This window comes from Gorilla gorilla, chromosome 22, assembly GCF_029281585.2.
Source record: "Gorilla gorilla gorilla isolate KB3781 chromosome 22, NHGRI_mGorGor1-v2.1_pri, whole genome shotgun sequence".
NCBI classification, from domain to species: domain Eukaryota; kingdom Metazoa; phylum Chordata; class Mammalia; order Primates; family Hominidae; genus Gorilla; species Gorilla gorilla.
In genome coordinates, this window is record NC_073246.2 from 2,244,407 (window position 1) to 2,258,986 (window position 14,580).

Sequence of the window (14,580 nt, forward strand, 5' to 3'; positions counted from 1 at the left end):
GCCGGGGAGCTACGGCGGCTGCAGAGGGCCGAAAGGTGTCCGCACGCAGCTGCTCCCTGGCGCCCTTTCGAGGAGCCGCTGAGGATTCGTGCCTCCCAGAGGTGGGGAAAGCCCGCCCGAGGCGCCGGTGCTGACGGTGGCGGGGCTGCCGGGCGCGCTGTGGAACCGCCTCCCGCTAGAGCTGCGGGCTGGCGACGGTCTCCGAGGGAGCGGGAAGCGGCTCAGGCTTCCCTCGCCGGCCTGCGGCGGCGCGTCTGGAAGCGCGGGCCACTCGTGCGCGGGTCACTAGGGGCTGTGCCTCGCGCGACTGTGTGTGCAGGAAACAAGCAGGGAATACCCTAAAATAGAATGAAGCGCCATGTTGAGGGCCACGGACGTCGCAAGCGCTGTGGGAATGTGGAGAGTTACAGGCGCGTGTTACAGGCTCAGGGCTCAGGAAGAAGCCTAATCGTGGAGGCAGCATCTGAGGAGGGTCTTGAACTCTGGGCAGGCTTTTTCCCGATAGAGATGGAGGAAGCTAGCCCTGTCTGATGGAGGTAACAGGGCAGAGGCGTGGAGGGAGCCGTGCAGCGCTGGTGTGAGGAGCCGCGAGCAGGCCAGGCCTGTAAAGCAGAGTGATGGGAACCAGGATAGAGAAGGCAATTTGGGGTCCTGTGGTCGCTGAAGAATTTGAATGAAATCAGTAAACAGGTGAGAAGGATCCATCGCAAGAGCATGGGATGAAACGAGTAGTCCACGGTGATTCCTCTGCAGCGGTGGGTATTATTAATCGCGTATATGACACCAAAACTGTGGGTATTATTGATAGCGTATGTGACACCAAAACCACCCCACTCAAGCTGTGGCTCTTTCCTTAAAGTAGAAAACAGAGACCAGTTGGGTTCCAAGCATCCACGAAGATCTTATTAAATTCGTGATCCCTGGTGGCACCACGGAGTCAGGATTGGCTCATCTCAAACCTGACTCAGAAAGAAAACCATCTCAATGTGCAGAGATGAGCGTCCTTACCCGCAATCATAACATATTTTCTGGTGTTTTCACAGTGCTGCTCTTCCTAATCCCCATTCCACGGCAATCCACATGCCATGATGCCCAGAGGCATTAACAAAGGAGACACACAGGGGCTCCTCACATTGGCTTTCCATGGTTTTGATGAAAATTTCAATGTCTTCATCTCATACAATGTGGTTAGTAATAGTACCATTTGGGGTTGAAGAATTAAATGGTATGAATTATATAGGGTGCTAATTATAACCTACATGGAAAATGCCTAGGATATGTTAGCTATGCTCATCACCAACATCGTTATATGATGGTAATAATCAGATAGTCAGGAAGGCCGACACCAAAAAAATGGATACATGCTCTGAGGGAATGAATGTGGAGAGATCAGAAGGTCAAGAACAAAGCCATACAACATGTCTGCAGTAAAGGGATAGAGAAAATAAAGGCTATAAAAGAAGGAATGAAACAGAGTTAGAGTAAAATTATAAAATCAAAGCTAAGGAGAATTTCCAGAAAGGGTAATATCATTTAATATCATAGAAGTTTAGGAGCACAAGATGGAAAAAAGGCCTCTGGGTAACTAACATTGAGGCAGTCTTCAGGGAAGCTCCATTTCTGATAGAGAAGTAGACACAAAGTCAGCTTGAAGCAGGGACTAGGTGAAAAAGCTGTTGGCTGGTCTCATGGGGAAATAAATAAGGGATGGCATATGCCATATTTCTGGATTTCTTTCTTTCTTGCCCAGCCTCTATATATGCATAGAGTTTGGCAAAAACTTACAAAAAATAAAAATGAAACCAATTTCATTTGTAGACTCAAATACAATGCTTTGTGTTAGAATCAAGATAAATTCATGCCTCTCCCTTCTATTGTCACCGTTAGTTTTGAAATTAAACATCAGCTTTTCTTCTTCATTAAAATCATTTTCAACTCCTTCCAGGTGTTGGTGGTTTGGGGAAGTTACATAAGCAGTCAGGTCTTGATGAGTAGAGGAGGAGGGAACAAACACTTTCAGCAAAGGTAGAATTCTGAAATTCTGCCCATATTTTTCTCCAGTAACTTTCCTATGTTTGTGAGGTTATTCAGTCATAAAGATACTAGTGAAATTTTTTTCAAGCTTTACTAATCGTAATCACTGTGGACGTTTGTTTAAAATGTGTATTCCCAGGCCTCTCATCTGCTGATTCTGATTCAGGAGATCACAGATGGGACTCAGAATACATGTGTTTGACAAATACCACAAGTGGTTCTTATGGTCAGTCAAATTTGGGAATCTAACCAGGAATTTATGTTTTTATGACTGGCAGCTGGAAAAGATTCCTAGAGTCTTTCCTTTTTGAAATTAAAATACTTCTTTTTTAAAAGGAAAATTGTATGACTAGATACAACATTTATACATGTGGCACATGTACTATACTGTGTGTTTTTGTCATATTTACAGTTAAAGATGTGTAAGAACACTCTGAGAAAAATTATATATTAAATGCAAAGGGGGTAAGTCAGGGTGGGGGAGAAATGGGAAGGGTGTGCTTATTGTTGCTAAAAGGTAGAAAAGCCAGAATGATAGCATCTAAGGTTGTAAATAGCACATTGTAATTTGAGGGAGCTTCATAATCATGTCTGAAACCTTCTTTGATATATTGAGTTGTAAACAGTGGCTTTGGACAAGATTTGAGGGAGAAACTAACTATGCTTTAAAGTGTTCATTTAAAAGACTTTAATTAAAGCAAAGCCTTTGTATTTACTTGAGCTAATTTAACTTCAGGACTTTAACAAATTACGAGCCCTTAACCTCTTAAAAATTGTCTTTCATTTCAAATGAAAGTTTAAGGTTGCCTTTATGTTCGATTGGTATACTTGTGCGAAGACTTAACAGCAAGGGACTGTACATTTCTAAATGTTTACTTCTTAGTTTTGCTGGAAGAAATATACTACTCAATTGATTATTTTTAAAGCAAAGTAAAACAATTTATTTTGACAAGGGACACTGTATTTTCCCAGTTTTCTGGTGGCAAAGATTAGGCTTAACATCACTAATCATCAGAGAAATGCAAATCAAAACCAAAACGAGATACCATCCTACACCAGTCAGAATAGCTACTATTAAAAAATCGAAAAACAACAGATCTTGGGAGGCTGTGGAGAAAAGGGAACATTTACACATAATTGGTGCGAATGTAAATTAGTTCAGCCACTGTTGAAAGCAGTTTGGAAATTTCTCAGAGAATTTAAAATAGAATTACCTTTCAAGCCAACAATTCCATTACTCGTATATGACCCAAAGAAAGTCAGTTATTCTACCAAAAAGACATATGCACTTGCATGTTCATCGCAGCACTATTCACAATAGCAAAGATATGGAGTCAGCCTAGGTGCCCATCAACAGTGGATTGGATCAATAAAATGTGGTACATCCACACAGTATTATTAGGCCATTCTTGCATTGCTATGAAGAAATAACTGAGACTGGGTAATTTACAAGGAAAAGAGATTTAATTGGCTCATAGCTCTGCAGACTGTACAGGAAGCGTGGTGACAGCATCTGCATGGCACCTGTGGAGTCTCCAGGGAGCTTTTACTCATGATGGAAGGCCAAGAGGGAGTAGGCACATCACATGGCCAGAGCAAGAGCAAGAGAGAATGGGAGTGGGGGTACGTACCACACACCCTTACACAACCAGATCTTGAAAGAATTCGCTATCACAAGGACGGCATCTGGCCATGAGAGATCCACCCCCATGACCCAAACACCTCCTACCAGGCCCCACCTCCAACACTGAGGATTACATTTCACCATGAGATTTATAGGGGCCACCTTCCAAACCATTTCACACACCGTGGAATACTATACAGCCATAAAAATAACAAAATCATGTCCTTTGAAACAACATGGATGCAGCTGAAGGCCATTATCCTAAGTAAATTAATGCAGGAATACAAAACGAAATACCACATGATCTCACGTATAAATGGGAGCTAAACACTGGGTACTCATGGACATAAAGATGGAAAGAATAAACACCAGGACTACTAGAGGGGAGAAGGAGGAAGGCAAGGTTTGGCAAACTAACTATTTGGTACCATGCTCATGTATTAGTCTGTTCTCACACTGCTGTATAGAACTACCTGAGACTGGGTAATTTATAAAGAAAAGAGGTTTAACTGACTCACAGTTCCACAGGCTGTACAGGAAGCATTGCTGGGAGGCTTCAGGAAACTTATAATCATGGCAGAAGGTGAAGGGGGAAGCAAGGCACGTTCTACCATGGCGGCAGGAGAGCAAGTGAGCCAGGGGGGATGTGCCATATGTTTAAACCATCAGATCTCATGAGAACTCACTTATCATCTAAGAACAGCAAGGGGGAAGTCTGCCCTCATGAGCTAATCACCTCCCACCATGTCATTCCCCCTACATTGGGAATTACAATTCAACATGAGATTAGGGTGGGGACGCAGAGTCAAACCATACCAAATCAGGATCTGGATGACGGGATCATTCGTACCCCAAAACTCAGCATTATCAGATATACCCATGTAACCAACTGGCACATGTACCTCTGAATGTAGAATACAAGTTAAAATTATTTTCAAAATAATTAATGAATAAATAAATATGATTAAATGAAATTAAATTTTTGAATTAAATTTGAGAGTGATTTCAGCTTGACAGTTATGTAAGTTATGTAAATGCAAACAGTGAGTTCTGTAGGGTTCAGATCAATTGCACTATCTGTACTAAGTTGATGACCAGTTGTTTGGATGAAAAGAGGAGAAACATATAGACCTTACAGGAAAAAATTGGACCAGTTTTTATGATAGCAAAAAGAAGAATAGAGGAAATAGGACTGAGGTTATAGTGATTGATAGATATTAATAGATGACTAAGTCAAAAGCCACTGGTTGCAGAAAATATTGATTAATTTTGTTTTATTCCAGTCAGACAACAAAATCCTATAAGCTGCCTCTAGAGAAAAACCCTTTTAGCCCTGTAATTATCTTTATTCCAAGCAGCATTCCATTCATTAAGTAGTGTATAGGGTGATTAATAAGTGAATTATTCACAGAATTAAGACAGAATTTTTGAGTATTTCAAGATATTAATAGTATAGTCAGTGAACTAAAATAAAATTTGACTAGACGTGTGATCACCATGAATGCCATGTTGGTATCTTGTTAGATTTGGCAACCTAAAGTTGACAAATTTATTAATAAAATAAACGTTCCTTGATGATTAATTTACATTTAGTAGACATGCTCTTTCTTCCTCCTTCCCTTTCTTATTCATTCATTCATTCATTCCTACAGAATAGTGACTTTCATTCTAAGATTCCCAGAATCCTAAGGAATTCTTGAATGTCATCATAGGGAGCCAGGTGTGAGGATTCCCAAAAGTTGTATTTAGTAATTGAAAAATCTCGAAAAGTTATATATTTACATCAGAAAAAGCTATACAGGTTTTAAGTTATATATATATATATAGTTGAATACTTTTTATTTCTATCCAGAACTAAGTCATTAGAGTAAAAAATGTTGATTATTTCATACTGACCTAATGGGTAGCCTTTATATATCATTGATTACTTATTAGTAAAATAAGAACCCCCACAAAATTACAAAATAAATATATTTTGTGGGTTTTTCTTAAGGCTTTTGAAACATAAAATCAGAGGAGAGGATTAAAAGTAATCCTTGATTGTTAAAAAAGCAGGGAACTGCTAACTTAGAAAACTGTATGAAAACAGCAAGATATATACATGGCCCTCAGACCAGCTGTCTGTTTTAATAAAATTTTATTGGAGCACATCCATGGATCTATGGTGCTTTCCTGCTACAATGGTAGAGTTGAATGGTTGCTATAGAGACCGTATGGTCTGCAAAGCCTAAAATATTTATCATCTGGTCCTTTATAGCAAAAGTGAACCCAGTTTTAGAACATTCACTTTACAAATTAAGATACAGTGGATGCTGCCTTAACTGACCTTCAGTTAACTGATTTGCAATCAGCACTTTCTGGTACCCCTGTACAACTTATTGACTGATGTCCACTGCAAACTGAAAGCCTTTGAGCTACTTTTAATGCCTGTACATTTCTCCTTCCATCATAGATATTGTATAGTTTCTAAGAGGAAGCTGTGTTCATTCCTAAATATGTTTACACCATTTGTTCTTGTTCTTGTAGTTATGCAATTTAATTGAATATTACTTTGAGAGGCTGAGACGGGCGGATCACTAGGTCAGGAGATTGAGACCATCCTGGCTAACTCGGTGAAACACCGTCTCTACTGAAAATACAAAAAAATTAGCTGTGCGTGGTGGCGGGTGCCTGTACTCCCAGCTACTGGGGAGGTTGAGGCAGGAGAATGGCATGAACCTGGGAGGCGGAGCTTGCAGTGAGCAGAGATCGCACTACTGCACTCTAGCCTGGGTGGCAGAGCGAGACTCCATTCTCAAAATAAATAAATAAATAAATAAATAAATAAATAAATAAATAAATAAATATTACGTAAACTGAGAAAATGAGTATAATAAGAGTAGTATTGTTGTTTCTTTGAGAAATAAACTAAATGTGTTGGAAAAATGATAAACTCAGTTGCTGTCAGCTTAACTGTAGGCAAGACAACTAGAAACAAATGGTAAAAATTGTGTAATCTAGGATTTCAGATTGCTTTACCCCAGTTGTCTTCACCGAAAGTGAACAAGAAATCAATGACAACATATCATTGGCATAGTTTCCACAAGAAACGCCACTCTGAATCCGTGCAAGGCTTTGACCTTGTCATCAAAATTCTGGCAAATTTATTTACACATGTCTTTTAAATTAAAGTTAAGTTTTAAGGACCTACATCTAATACTTCTTATGATTCCTGCATCTAACTTAAATTTGTGATTAATCTGTTTATTACTGGTCCCAATCTGATTGAATAAGGGGGTTTCAACCGTTTTTGCTAACCAAAAGTTTACTTTGATGAAGATGGAATTATAAATACAGTAATTCAAGTTTAAAGAATTAGAATGGTAATTGTTAATACAATTTAGTATGCCTAAAAATCACTTGAAAAGCTTACTAACAATGTAAATTCTTGAGCCTTAGGCCTGAGATTTTGATTCAATAGGTCTAGCATGGGGCATAGGAATCTATATTTTTAGGAATGATAAAGGAAAATTGCTTAAAGTAGGGTAAATTATGACTTACAAATATAAAATGAACACTTGTCTAAGATTTTTGTTTAACTCATTTATCTAATGAGGGAGCCAGTAAGATATTATTCTGAGTTTTATGGAAAATTAAAAGAGCCACACATATCTAGGCACTAAGGAACACTGAAATAAATTTGCATGATAGGTTCAAAACTGACTTCTTGATGGAAGGTGGAAAAAGGAAAATTAATTATACTTCCACCAAAATCAATCATTTGTCTGTCTACAGACAAGAATATTTGCATTACTATCAGTAATCTACAACTAACAGAATTGCAAATAACAAAGAAAATGAAAGGCACAGAGACCCCATAGAAACAGATAACCCAGGTTATTCTAGACAAGGCTGAGATTTCCATTAAAGACACTCAGTGGTAATTTCGTTGGTCCATCTTAAAACCTTTCCATTTTCTCCTGAAACAAATTGCTCAAGCAGTTCAAATACAATGAATGTAGTCAGTGAGTCACACCTGGAGAAATCATTTTCTAACCTGTAATCAAGACTGTTGAATTACTCCCTTCACTGGAAAGAATAAAATATTACCACATAAATTCGTATTATGATAATGGTCCACTATGAATGCTTTGGTGTTCTTAATTTTCTTAAGATTTATTAATATTTCTGAAGTAACTACTAAATGCTAAGCAATATATTTTCTAATTTAATATTTCATTGACTTTTACTTCCACTTCAATTGAGCTACTCACTTTCATGGCTATAAACTTAACTTTTCAATAACTTAAAAATTCATTTCTAATGTTATAAACTTTAATGTTCCACTCTGTGACCTGCTCTTTCAGACTCTGTCTTCATTACTGCCAATTCACCTTCTCTTCTATCTCTTCCAGTGCCCCAGCATCTTGACTCTTCCATTTTCTTTTTTCTTTTCTTTTATTAAGTGGATACATGATAATTTCACATGTTGATGGGGTACAATGTGGTATTTTGATACATGACACGTTGTTAAAACCTCTCCTCCCTATCTTTCCCAGTCTGGTAACCACTCTTCTACTCTCTATTAGATCAGTGTTTTTAGGTTTCACATATGAATGAGATCATGTGATATTTGTCTTACCGTGGTTAGCTTATTTCACTTACCACAATGTCGTCTATTCTCAATCATGTTGTCACAAATGACACGATTTTACCCTTTTTTATGGCCAAATGTGCATATGATATAGTTTGGATATTTGTCCTGACCCATATCTCATGTTATATTGTAATCCCCACTGTTAGAGATGTGGCCTGGTAGGGGGTGTTTGGGTCAGGGAGGTGGATCCCTCATGGCTTGGTGCTATCCTCATGATAGTGAACCAGTTCCCAAGCTTCCTGACTAGTCAAGCAGATGTTGGCATTATGTTTCCTGTACAACCCATGGAACCAGGAGCCAATTATGTCTCTTTTCTTATAAATTATCCAATCTCAGGTATTTCTTTATAGCAATGCAAGAATGACCAAATACAGCATATGTGCCACATTTTCTTTCTCCATTCATTCATTGATGGACCCTTAGGTTGATTCTAGGCTATTGTGAATAGTGCTGTAATAAACATGAGAGTCCAGAAATCTCTTTGACATACTGATTTAATATTCTTTGAATATATACCCAGTAGCGGGATTGCTGGATTATGTGATAAGTCTATTTTTAATGTTTTTGGAAGTTATGTTGTTTTCCATAACAATTGCTCTAATTTACATTTCCACCAACAGCGTATGAACATTCCCCTTTCTTCACATACTTGCCAGCGTTTGTTATTTTTTGACTTTTTCATAAAAATCTTTCTGAGCAGGGTGAGATGATATCTCACTGTGGATTTGACTTGCATTTCTCTGACTATTAGTGATGGTGAGCATTTTTTCATATACCTGTTGGTGATTTTATTGTCTTATTTGGATAAATGTCTATTCAGCTGTCTTGACTATTTTCTAATCCAATTATTTGTATTTTTGCTTTTGAGTTGTTTGAGTTTTCTATAAATTTGGGATATTAATCCCTTATGAAGTGAATAGTTTGCAGATATTTTCTCCCATTTTGTAGGTTGTCTCTTCACTCTCGTGATTGTTTCCTATGCAGTGCAGAAGTTTTTATTTGGTGTAATCCCATTTGTTTATTTTTGCTTTTGTCGTGCATGTCTTTTGATGTCTTTTCTAAAATGTCCTTGCCCAGACCAATGACATACAACATTTCACCTATGTTTTCTTCTACTAGTTTCATAGTTTGGGGTCTTACATTTAAATATTTAATTTATTTTGAGTTGATTTTTGTATATGATGAGAGATAGGGGTCTACTTTCATTCTTTTGTATGTGGATATGCACTTTTCCCAGCACCATTTGTTGAAAAGACTGTCTTTTCCCAATTGAATGTTGGCACTTTTGTCAAAAATAAGTTGCATGTAAATAATTTGGATTTATGCCTGGGCTCTCTATTTTTGTTCCACTGGTCTACGTGCCTGTTTTTATGCCAACACCATGCTGTTTTAGTTAGGATAGCTTTGTAATATATTTTGAAATTAGATAGTGTAATATCTCTAGCATTGCTCTTTTTGCTTAAGATTTATTTGGCTATTTGGGGTGTTTTGTAGTTTCACATGGATTGTAAGATATTTTTTAATATCTATGAAGAATGAAATTGGAAATTTGATAGAGATTATATTGGATTTATAGATTGATTTGAGTAGTACGGTCATTTCAACAATATTAATTCTTCTAGTCCATGAACATGCTATATCTTTCTATTTATTTTAATTTTTTAATTGCTTTTATCAATGTTTAATAATTTTCATCTTTCCATGGCTTAATTTACTTGTAGGTATTTTGTTTTTTTAATAGCGTTTTTAAATGGGATTACTTTCTTGATTCCTTTTTCAGATAGTCTGCTATTGGTGTATAGAGATGTTACTGATTTTTTATGTTGCTTTTGTATCCTGAAACCTTATTGTATTCATTTACTATTTCTGATTCTCAGTGGCGTATTTAGGGTTTTTTACATATATGATCATGTCATCTGCAAAGAGGGACAATTTGACTTTTTTTTTCCAATTTGGATGCCTTTTATTTCTTTCTCTTACCTAATTGTTCTGACTAGGACTTCCACTACTATGTTGAAAAAAGTGATTAAAGTGAACATCCTTGTCTTGTTCCAGATCCTAGAGACAAAGCTTTCAAGTTTTCACCATTCAGTATAATGTTGCCTGTGGGTTATCACATATGGTCTTTATTTTATTATGTTCTTTTATAACTAATTTGTTAAAAGGTTTGATCATAAAAGGAGGTCTAATTTTGTCAAATGCTTTTTCTGCATCTATTGAAATGATTATATGTTTTTTATCCTTCATTGTTTAATGTGATGTATCACATTTTATTGATTTACATGTATTAGACTATCCTTACCTCCCCGGGTAAATACCACTTGATTATGGTGAATAATCTTTTTAATGTGCTTTTGAATTATCACTGCTAGAACTGCTGGTTTTGAATGTTTGCATCTATGTTTACCAATGATATTGGCCTGGAGTTTTATTTTATTTGCTGTTCTTGTCTCATTTTGGAATCAGGAAATGCTGTCTTCATAGAATGAGTTTGGAAGAGTTCCCTCCTTTTCATTTTTTTGAAAAGTTTGTAAATAATTTGTATAAGTTTTTAAATGTTTTGTAGAATTTGTCAGTGAAAACCACCAAGCCATGAACTTTTCTGTCTTCCTCTATTTTTTTAGAGACAGGGTCTCACTCTATCACTGAGGCTGGCATACAGTGGTGCAGTCATAGCTGACTGCAGCCTCAAACTCCTGGTCTTAAGTGATCCTCTTGCCTCAGCCTCCTGAGCACAAGTACACACCACTATACCTGGGGAATTTTTATTTTTACTTTTAGAAGTGGAGTCTCGTTGTGTTGCCCAGGCTAATCTTGAACTCCTGGCCTCTAGTGATTCTCCTGCCTTGGGCTCCTAATGTGAGATTACAGGTGTGAGCTACTGTGTGAAGTCTTTTGGATTTTCTTTGACTGAGAGCCTAAATCGCTCCTTCAATCTCATTAGTGTGTTCACATTTTCTATTTCTTCTTTCTTCAGTTTTGATGGGTTATATGTGTCCAGAGCATACGTATTTCTTCTAAGTGTTTCAATTTCTTGGCGTATAATTGTTTGTAGTACTTACTCATGATTCCTTATATTTCCCTAGAGTCTATCATAGTATATCCTTTTTCATCTCTGATTTTATGTGAATTTTCTCTTTTTTTCTTAGTCTGACAAAACACTTGTCAATTTTACCTTTTCAAAAAAGATTCCTTCATTTAATTAGTCGTTTGTATTTTTTGTCTTCATTTTGTATATTTGTGCTCTGATCTTTATATTATTTTGCTAATTTAGGTCTTAGTTTGTTCTTGATTTTATAGTTCCTTGAAATACATTGTTAGATGTTTTATTCATTATCTTTCTTCTTTATTGATGTCAAAATATATTGCTATAAACTTCCCTCTAAGAACTGTTTTGCTGTATTTCATAAGTTTTCACATGTTCTGGTTTCATTTTTATTTGTCTTAAGACGTTTTAAAATTAAATTTTTTTCATTGACCCATTGGTTGTTTAGGGATATGTTGTTTAATTTGTATGCATTTGCACAATTTCTGAAGTTCCTCCTGTTGTTTATGTCTAGCTTTATTCCATATGGTCAAAAAAACATGATAAGATTTGATTTTTTGATTAGCTAAGACTTGTTTTGTGGTCTAACATATCTATCATGGACAATGTTCCATATGCAGGTGAAAAGACAGTGAATTATGCAATTGTTGGATGAAATGTTATGTAAATAACTGTTAAATTCTTTCGATCTAGAGTGCAGTTTAAATGTTTCTTTGTTGAGATTCTCTGTCAGTGATCTGTTCAGTGTGAAAATGGGATGTCAAGGTTTCTTACTATTATTGTACAGTTTTTTTTCTCTCCTTTTAGATCCATTAATGTTTGCTTTATATATTTAGGTTCTCCAATGTTGAGTGCATTATATGTTTACAATTATTGTATTCTCTCATTGTACTGACCCCTTTATTATTACATAATGGCCTTGTTTGTCTGTGTTTACAGCTTTTTTACTTGAAGTCTATTTTATTTGATATAAATATACCTACTTCTGTATTCTTTTGATTTCCATTGTCGTAAAATATATTTTTCCATCTGATCACTTTCAATTTATGTGTGTGTTTACAGGCGATGGGAGTCTCTTGTAGAAAGAATATAGTTAGATCTTGTTTTTAGTCCATTTACCCATTCTCTGTCTTCTTACTGGATAATTTAATCTATTTACATTTAAGATAATTATTGATACATGAGGACTTGTACTGCCATATACTGTTTTCTTGTTGTCTTTTAGCATTTTTTTATCTTTTTGTCCCTTTATTGTCTTCCTTTGTAGTTAAGTGATTTTCTCTGTGTGTTTTTGTTTCCTGTTCTTTCATTTTTAGTGTATCTAATAAAAATTTTTGCCTTTTGCTTACTATGAGGCATGCAAAGAATATTTTATAGTTTCAATAGGTAATTTTGAATGGATAACAGCTTAATTTTGATAATAAGAAATGGGGAAAAGCAATCACTCTGCTCTTTAACTCAAACACTCCCCCACATTTTGCATTTTTGATGTCTTAATTTACATCTTTTATATCACTTATCCCTTAACAAATTATTGTAGTTATTATTTTGTTTTGTATTTTTAGGTTTACTAAAAGCATGTGAGTGGTTTACATTCAATTTTTACTATATTAGAGCATTCTGAATTTGTCTGAATATTTATTTTTACCTGCGGATTTATACCTTCCAATTTTTTGTATTACATATAAGTGCCCTTTTCTTTCAGTTTGAAGACTGTTCTTTAACATTTCTTTTAAGGCAGTTATGGTTATAATGAATTCCTTCATCTTTTGTTTGTCTTAGAATATTTTAACCTCTCCTTCATTTCTAAATGAGAGCTGTGCTGGATACTGTATTCATGGTTGACAGTTGTTTTCTTCAGCACTTGATTCTATTATCCTACTCTCTCCTGGCCCATATTTTTCTGCTGAGAAGTCTGCTGCCAGGCACATTGGAATTCTCTTATGTGTTACATGCTTCCTTTTTCTTAGTGCTTTCAGGACCTACTCTTTGTTTCTGACGTTTGAAAGTTTAATTATAATATGTCTTGTGGTTGTCTTATTCAGATTAAATCAGATTAGTGAGCTTTGGCCATCCTAAACATCTTAATCCTTCTTCAAGTTTAAAAAGTTGTCTGTTGTTTTGAATAAGCTTCTAACTCTTTTTCATTCTTAGTTCCACTTTAACACTGTAGATTTGGTTTTTTTGATGGTGTCCCATGGATCTCATAAGTTTTCTTTGTTTCTTCTCATTTTTTTCTCTTTTCTACTCTGACAGTGTATTTTCAAAGAGCTTGTCTTTGAGCTGACTGTTTTTTTCTTCTACTTGATCAGTTCTGCTCTTGATGCCCTCCAGTACATTTTTCAGTTTGTTTACTGAACTTTACACCTCCAGGATTTCCATTTGATTTTTTCCCATTATTTTAAATTCTTTGTTGAATTTCTCATAAATTTCCATGTTGTTTCTCTGTACTTTGTTGAAGTTCACAGACTTTTTTTAAAAAAAATAACAGCTATTTGAATTTTTTTGTCTGCCACATGATTCATTTGCATGTCTTTAGGTTCAGTTGCTGACACCTTGTTTTCTCCATTTGGTGAGGCAGTTTTTCCTACGCTAGTCTTACTTTTTGTAGATGTACATCTCTGTCTATACATTGATGAATTAAATATTTATTTCAATCTTCTCAGTCTGGGTTTGTTTTCGACTGTTTCTCAGTGGGCTTGTTTAGAAATTCGGTGTGGATTTCCATTATATTTCATTTTAGCATTAGGAGGTGCCCAAAGCAAAGGTTAGACACAAGTCTTGCAATGGGGTTTCACCACTGATGCAATGTAACTGGATGGGCCCATGGGTGATCCACAGAAAGGCTCCTGTCTGTGGGGGGAGAACAAGTCAGGCCATCAAATCTGGACAGTCTGTGTATCATGTTTCCCACAGAGTGGTGCCCATAAACGACCTGTCTGGTATAATGTTTCCTCTGGTAGGAATGGCTAGCCACTGCTAAGTTTCATATAGTAAATATTGTTAACCCAATCCCTCCTCTATGTCCCTAGCCTGCCTCTGGTGGTTCAGCTCTGTTGACACTCATGGTGCTGCTTGTGGGCTGATGCAGGAGTGAGTCTACTGTGAAGGCACTCAGTATGGTGGAAAAAAATATTCAACTTCTGCTCACTTTATTCAGTGTAAGAACTGTGAGTTCAGGAGGACTTTCTGCATATAATACCATAATGGCCTGGGGGAGGAGTATCACAGTCACAGAGT

The 14,580-nt window shown here is 36.4% G+C and overlaps 1 long non-coding RNA gene across 1 annotated transcript in view; it reads left to right on the plus strand.

The window, feature by feature from the left end:
* Window positions 1–26: 26 nt before the first annotated feature.
* Window positions 27–14,580, plus strand: part of LOC134757880 (uncharacterized) — a 146,753-nt gene continuing 132,199 nt past the window's right edge. Inside the window, exon 1 of the long non-coding RNA XR_010132417.1 lies at window positions 27–755. This is a non-coding gene — a long non-coding RNA (uncharacterized lncRNA). The remainder of the gene's footprint in view (window positions 756–14,580) is intronic.